At 40.1% G+C, this 8,489-nt stretch overlaps 1 pseudogene; it reads right to left on the bottom strand.

Annotated features, from left to right (window-relative positions):
• Positions 1–1,226: 1,226 nt before the first annotated feature.
• On the bottom strand, positions 1,227–8,254 carry LOC127834146 (DNA-directed RNA polymerase II subunit RPB1-like; annotated as a pseudogene).
• Between the last annotated feature and the right edge of the window lie 235 nt (positions 8,255–8,489).

Below are 8,489 nucleotides of genomic sequence, written 5' to 3'. Positions count from 1 at the left end.
AAGTCTTTTCACATAAGGTATCTTTATAATCCGTACAGTAGTGTTTGCGTATTGATATAAATGGATTTCTTACATACTGTCGTTGCTTACACTGCAGTTCAAACAACGGACTGGTTTCCTAAAGTAGTGTGCAGATTACGATTTCCATAAATTCATGCGTATTACCGAAGTAAGTATATCGTGTATGGAAAAAAGAGTCTGTAGTTTTGGTGAAAATCTATTCCTGAGATCTGGTAACTTAGAAAATAGATATATTGAGCAAAAACAACAACCTGCTAATATCGTAAGCAATGTCCATTTGTCGTATTTGATTTGCATTTAAGCATTTAGAGTCAACAGATAAACGATTCGCAAGTAGAAAGCGGTTTCCTTATAAAATAAACGGGTATGTGGTTAACTGAAGCAACTAAAATAACAGTTTAAATTTTAAGTATTTGTTATTGTTGGCGTCAAAGAAATCACTTTCAATGGCCTAAAATAGCTTTCTATTACATATTTTACAGATCAGGAAAACACTCATACTTCCTTTGTAATGTGTTTACAAAAGAAAATCCACTTAAGCCCAAGTCACATTTGCCGATAGAGCTCCGGTCCATCCCGGTTTGCTTACGCCGGTCGAGAGGCGAGGACCGAGATGATTCGTACAATTTTTTTAACGCAGTCACACTATTTTCCGTTGCCGCCCCCGGTTGAAGCAGGTAAACAACCCGGCAGAGTCCCGGTCAACCCGGACTGGCTACAGTTAAGCCCCGGCAGAGCCCGGTTGTCGCCGGTAGTGCCCCGGTGAAAGTCGACAGCGTCCCGGAATAGCCCCGGTTGTCGCCGGTAGTGCCCCGGTTGAGTCCCGGTGAAAGCCGACAGCGTCCCGGCAGAGCCCCGGTATACCGAAACTCCGCCGGCACACACCGTGTCTATAAACGGCATCAGACCCCGGCAGAGCTACGGCAACGCCCCGGTTTCACTCCGGTCGTCGCCGGCAATTCCCCGGCGGATCCCCGATGAATGCCGTTGGCGTTCCGGCAGAGCGCCGATTTTCTTATATACCGTAGCTATACGGGTACTCTAACGGCATTCACCGGGGCGTTGACGTAGCTCTGCCGGGGTATGTATGGCCTGGTGGAGCTTCGGTGACGTAACGGTTGTTCCCGGTGTCGTCCCGGTTGTTCCCGGTGCCGCGCCGGTCGTTGCCGGTCCTTCCCGGTGACTCCCGGAGCCTCGGTTTTCCCCTATGCATCCCGGTCGTCCCCGATGGAGCCCATGTTAATCCCGGTAAAGTCCCGGTTCATTCCGGTAGATCCCGGATCACCAAAACCTACAACAGGCCAATAGACGATTAACATCGGTACTATTTGATGGTAAATATGAACAAGTACCTAGTGATTTCAGAGGATTAAATTATTCTGCTGATAAAAGTATATATTAATAATCATCATGTTTTAAAAACTATAAGCTTAACAAGAGGCAGATTTTGTTTCTATTTTTAAAATAAGAATGATACGCATCACACGTGCCAATCTGAATACATAAAGGAACAACACATCAAGTTTGGAAGTTGTAGTTTAAAAGGTGTAGGAGAAATTTATTGAATCTTTGAGTCTACAGTCAAACTACCAAAGATGTCCAAAGTGAATACAGTTTTACTCCCATCTACTTTTATGCCGGGGTATAACTATAAGAAGCACTCATTGGCAGTGATTTTCATTCAATATAAAATCCATGGAGGAATAACTATACCATAAGAAGCATTCACCAGCAGTGATTTTTTTCCATATGGACTCAATGGCGATATAACTATACCATAAGAAGCACTCACCAGCAGTGATTTTCTCGATATGAACTCCATGGAGGTATAACTCTACCACAAGAAGCACTAACTAGCAGTGATTTTCTCCGATATGGACTCCATGGAGGTATAACTATACCACAAGAAGCACTAACCAGCAGTGATTTTCTCCCATATGGACTCCATGGCGATGTAACTATACCACAAGAAGCACTCACCAGCAGTGATTTTCTCTGATATGAACTCCATGGAGGTATAACTCTACCACAAGAAGCACTAACCAGAAGTGATTTTCATCAATAAGAACTCCATGGGGGTATAATTAGAGCTGCACCGATTCGATCCGATTCATCGAAAATCAATTCGAAATGCTTCGATTCGATTACGATACCAAACCTACCAAATTCGATTCGATTCTTTAACATAAATACATATACATAGATACGTAAAGCGCGCTGTATTCTGACTATTGATACATGAAGGTGTAGGTTTTATCTTTACTTGTAATTACGACGCGCGCGATTGGTTGCTTATTACTTTAGTCATCCAATCAATAAGCCCGTTACGGTCTACTTTCGGAAAAATGGCTGAACAAGTTGTTGCCGACAAATTGAAATTATCAGATGCGCCTAAGAAGCTAAAATCAAAAGTGTGGCAGTATTTCGGGTTTCGGGATGGTAGCCCTACCGATAAAGCAAAGTGTAAACTGTGCTTCACGGATGTGGCGTACGCTAAGTCCGGCTCAACCACTAATCTAATGCAATATGTCAAACGCAAACATAACGTTGATATAGCAAGACTAAGAGGTCGCACAAGTGCAACTACTCAAGTCGCCAGCAAGAAAAGTAGTTCTATTTCTGTTGGAGTTTTGTTAAGTTTATTAGAGAATGTGATTTGTCCTACTGGTAACAGGTGATGCTGTCATTGCACAATGGTAGACATGCTTATGCGGTTTTTGGGTAAAAGTTTAATAGTGATAATACTACCATTCAACTAATTCCAGATACGTTCTTATGATTATTTATTTATTTTTTATAGTGTTGTGTAATCAACACAATCTTCTAGTCAGAAGTTTTTATATTAAAATTGAGTCCTAATTTGCTATTCTTTTTTATGTGTTATATTGAAATCACATTTGAACAGAAATGTTAATTTTGAGGCATAAGAGTGAATATGATAAAACTAGGTTTGAAGATGAATCGAATCGAAAAAATCGGTATCGGAGTGTCTGAAATCGAAATCGAATCGAGCTGTTGGTGAATCGTTGCAGCTCTACGTATAATTATACCAATTATTCACAAGAATCACTCACCAGCAGTGATTTTCTCTGATATAGACTCCATGGTCAGCTTCTTATCTGTCATTCTCTTCCTGTCCAGCTCTATACGGAGCAACCAGGCGGAGATCTTGGTCACATCAAAGTCTGGCATCGCGTAAAACACGTTCACCCACTCCTGGTCCTCTGCAATCACTGTGTTGGTGGGGTCTGGGTCGTAGTAGATGGCCGTGTTAGCCGTCACCTTGCGAAGGGTCGTGTGCTCCAGGCAGCATAGCACGTCCTGGGAAATTGGAAGGGAAATGTAAAAGCAAATTAACACTGAATTCTTAGCAAAACAAAAATCGTTGAAAACGATGGATGCTCCCCTTATGTTCGCTATGAGAAACTGTAACCAAAGTGTGACCTTGAGAAAGTCTATTATTAGCCTCCCAAACCTTGAACTTGACCCCAGTGACCTCAAACCTCATCAAAAGGTAGAGGTTCATGTAAGGGACCTACATGCCAAATATGTAAGAAATCGGTAAAATATTAAAGGCGCAATGAGAAACTGTAACAAAAGTGTAATTGAAAAGCGTGGAAGGAAGGACAAACTGGCAACTAAATGCTCCATCAAATTTTTTTCGAGAGCATAAAAAGTACATCATTGTTTTGCTGAGTGGTCTTATAAATAAATTGATTTACCAAACAACCACACATCACATACCTTGGCCTTTTTAGCATCCCTGGATGCCTGACCAGTGAGGAACACTGTCAGTGAGGGGGTCTTGGGCTTCTTGGAGATGTAAATCATCTCCTTGCGCCTGGGCACACCCATGGTGACGTTCTTGGCAGACACACCAGCTTAGTGGAACGTGTTCAAGGTCATCTGGATGGCAGGCTCTCCCAGGGACTGGGCAGCAAGGGCTCCCACAATCTCACCCGGGTGGACCTGCAAATAGGTCACTCGATATAGGGGCAATGTGTGTAAAGGGTGAACATGGATACATGGACCTGCAAATAGGTCACTGGATATTGCAGCAATGTGTGTATAGGGTGCACATGGCTACATGTACAGAATCATTGTAGGTGAGCGTATGTAGTCAGAAAAGGGAACGCATTATTTCTTACATCAGATGTAAAACATACCCTGTTTCTAAAGAAGCAACTTACTAAGTCTGTAATAATCTAGATCAATTCTAGAAGAAAAAGTTGCAATTAAAAAATACTGGTAACTACCCGCTTGTTACACTCCTTTTTAAGCAATAATTCTCGATAAAATGTTTCACTTGATCCAGATCTGAGATGAGGGAAGCAGTTAATTTATATGGGAATGTGAATCAAACAAGCAAATTCATTGAAATAATATCCCCCGCCAATATGCTTCTGGACACAAAAGTGTTATATTTGACACTCAAAAAAGCATTTTTTCAAGATACAAAGGGCAATAACTCCGTTATTAACAGATGGTGTACAATGCAATTTGGCGTGCATCATCCTCTTCTCCATATATACACGTATACTCATTCCAAGTTTCAATGAAATCCGCCAAAGCACTTCCAAGATATTGCTCTTGACACAAAAGTGCCGGACAGACGGCAAGACGGACGAAAAGACGGACGGATGGACGGACAACGCCAAAACAATATCCCTCCGCCTATGGCGGGGGATAACAAACATTCTGAGCCAACAGCCAATTAACTCCTTTTTACCTGGGCATGTTGGAACTTAGTCTCGATCTCTCCAATCAGCCAATCAAAAGCCTCGTTGGACAGCCTGAACTCCTCAATGACGCGCTTGGAGCAGAACATAGACCGGATTAGCACCTTCATCAGGATGGTGGCGTTCTCGTTGGCCTGGATAGAAAGGTGATCGTTTCCAGGCACGACAGTCAGTCTCATGCACAGCTGCCTCACGTCTGTGGATGGTAAAAAAGACCTATTGGGTGAGGAAAACACTCTTTGGTTTAGGTAAACATACCTATAGGGTCACGTAAACATGCCTTTTGGGTCAGGTAAACAAACATATTGGGTCAAGTTAACAGGCCTTTTCGGTCAGGTAAACAAACCAATTGGGTCAGCTAAACCTTTTAGGTAAGTTAAACAGGCCTTTTCGGTCAAGTAAACAGACCTATTGAGTAAGGTAAACAGAACAATTTGGTCAGGTGAACAGACGTTTTTGGTCACATAAACAGAACTAATTGGTCAGGTGAACAGACCTTTTAGGTGAGGTAAACAGACCTATTGGGTAATGAAAACAGACCTTATTGGTCAGGTGACAGACCTTTTTTGGTTAGGTAAAAATAAACATTTGGTCAGGTTAACAAACAAATTCGGTCAGGTAAACCAATTTCCAATGCCAAACAAGATATGTGTTGTCGGAAACACTATGTCCCCTTCTGCTCCGCTTTGAAGCTATATATAAGACCTTTGATCTTAAAGGATGACATTGACCTTGACCTTTCACCACTCAAAATGTGCAGCTGCATGAGATACACATGCATGCCTAATATGAAGTGATATCTTCAATATTGCCAAAGTTATAGCAAAATGTTAAAGTTGGGGTAAACAAACACACCAACAGACAGGGCAAAATCAATATGTCCCCCACTATAGTGGGTGGGGGACATAACAATGATTAATTTTCCAATATATATGTAATGGGAAAATACACCATACCCAATTCTGACTTACACAATTTCTTACTTAAAAATAAGTTGGAAAATTGCTAACAAAGTGTACAAAATGAATAAAGGTATGTATCTGTAAATATGCAGATGTTTAAATCTAAATTATCATACCAAATCTAACCAATAATACACTAGTTTACGCTGCTCATTTATCTAATCTGGGCTATAAAAACATTGTAATTATAGGAATTCATAACAATATCAACATCAAATTAGTTAACATGAAAACAAAAGTTATCAGAATCAACATACAGAAATATTGCTTTAAATTTACAGCAATTTTTCTTCCCCATTTGAGAAAAGTACCCGTACCATACCAATTGGGAAAAATTAGCGTAAAAAATCCTAAAATTGGGAAAATTCGTGTTGTGAAATCTTCCCATTGGAAATTATGTTTGTTTTTTAATTGCTTGGTATCAATAGCACAAATCAAATCAAATATTGATTTACATTCATTTCGGTTTGAAATATTCAGTGTCAGTGCTCATTTTATTTGTTAACTTGCAGATAATGCACTTTGGGAAAAAAATGGACGAAATTTTCTTCCCTTTGGGAATTTTTCTGACCGCAATTGGGAATTTTGTAGTTTTTCTTCAATTGGGAAAGTACCTTTTACAGGTACTTTATAAAGAAGGGAAAAAATCGCTGATTAAGAGCAAACAATGAGGCTTTCATACAGAATTATGACATAAAATTATAAAATCAATTATAAAAGCAAAATAATAAGACTTTTGTTGCAATTTAGTATCAAAATATGCAAAGACTACTGTCGAATAGTCAATATACTGTCAAATTGTCAACATTAATATAATAATTATAAAATAATCTTGAAGATTTTGTGAGTGTTCCAGATCATCCGCTGCAGGTTACACTACAACACAACCTTGCTAAGTTCCTGTCTCGGATGGGAAGATCTGACGGACCGCGTTACGATCCTCCACAAGCTGCTCCCATTCTTGCTCAATCTCAGACAGACAGTTGACATCCGAGAGGAGGTCACGATCCACATCCTCTGTCAAACTCTTCTTCAACTGTCTGTTACAAGTTCACGAAAAAATGTGATGTAACACCAGGAAGTAAATTAGGTATTGGTTCCCATAAACTCGTTCACAATTGCTTACAAATCATTCTTCCAAGGAGTTTACCAAAGCTAAAACCTGGATGCATGTCTTTAACCATCAAATGGTGGCTACCACAGTCTTTTTGCATGTGTTCATTGTTGTTTGTCTTCATGATATGTGATTATTGGTAAAAAGTCACAAAATGTATAAATGCCTTTGGGCAGCCGATTTCTTGTAGCAGACAGAGTATCACTTTAATTATATTCACAGAGGTATGTAAATTGAAACTCCATCTCACTACTAGGAACTTTTAACTTTTTAGACCAAAGACATTACATACAGAAGTTGACCTTCATCTTGAATAATAAGAACCCATGACAAGAAAATACCTTTTGTTGGTACCATCAAACTTGTAATTCTTCTCGAAGGCCCTATCAGAAGAATTGAGTGTGGGCAGTGCCTTGAACTCGACCCTCGTGGCATCCAGCCCGTCTTCTCCATACCGCAGCTGGATCAGCTGCTCAACTTGAATGATTCATGGTAACTGCAGTAAAATAAGAGTCATTGATTCCTTGAGCCTACAGTGAAATATGTCATTGTTTCATTGAACCTTCGCTGAAATAAAAGTAATTGATTCATTGAAACTGCAGTGAAATAATAGTCATTGATTGATGGAACTGTTAGTGGATTAACAGTCGAAACCTGTGTAAGAAAGTGGCATGGTGGCACAGGAATAAAGTCATGCGCTCAGAGCGGTATATGACATGGTGTTAAACAAATTAAGTCATGCGGTAGATAGTCATGTTAGAGAGTGGCATGGTGTGACACGAATTAAGTTATGCAGTAGAGTGACAAGGTGTTATACATATTAAGTCATGCGGTAGATAGTTGAATAGTGTTACACAAACTAAGTCATGCGGTACAGAGTGGCATGGTGTTACACAAATTTAGTGATGTGGTAGAAAGTGGCATGATGTTACACGAATGAAGTCATGAGGTAAAGAGTGGCATGATGTTACACAAATAAAGTCATGTGTTAGCAAGTGGCATGATGTTACACAAATTAAGTCATGTGTTAGAGAGTGGCATGATGTTACACGAATTAAGTCATGTGGCAGAGAGTAGAATGGTGTTACACGAATTAAGTCATGAGGTAGAGAGTGGCATGGTGTTACACAAATAAAGTCATGTGGTAGAGAGTGACATGATGTTACACGAATTAAGTCATGTGGCAGAGAGTAGCATGGCGTTACACGAAATAAGTCATGTTGTAGAGAGTGGCATGGTGTTACACAAATAAAGTCATGTGGTAGAGTGGCATGGTGTTACACAAAAAAGTTATGCCGTAGAGTGGCATGGTGTTACACAAATTAAGTCATGCCGTAGAGTGGCATGGTGTTCCACAAATTAAGTCATTTTGTACATTGGCATGGTGTTACACGAATAGTCATGCCGTAGATTGGCATGGTGTAACACACAAAAAAGTCATGCCATAGAGCGGCATGGTGTTACACGAATAAAGTCATTTTGTAGACTGGCATTGTGTTACACTAATAAAGTCATGAGGTAGAGTGACAAGGTGTTATACAAATTAAGTCATGCGGTAGATAGTGGCATAGTGTTACACGAACTTAGTCATGTGGTAGAGAGTGGCATGGTGTTATACAAATTAAGTCATGAGGTAGAGAGTGGCATGGTGTT

Source organism: Dreissena polymorpha, chromosome 6 (assembly GCF_020536995.1).
Source record: "Dreissena polymorpha isolate Duluth1 chromosome 6, UMN_Dpol_1.0, whole genome shotgun sequence".
NCBI classification, from domain to species: Eukaryota; Metazoa; Mollusca; class Bivalvia; order Myida; family Dreissenidae; genus Dreissena; species Dreissena polymorpha.
The sequence above is the reverse complement of the archived record's forward strand: the minus strand, read 5'-3'. Positions and strand labels throughout refer to the sequence as shown.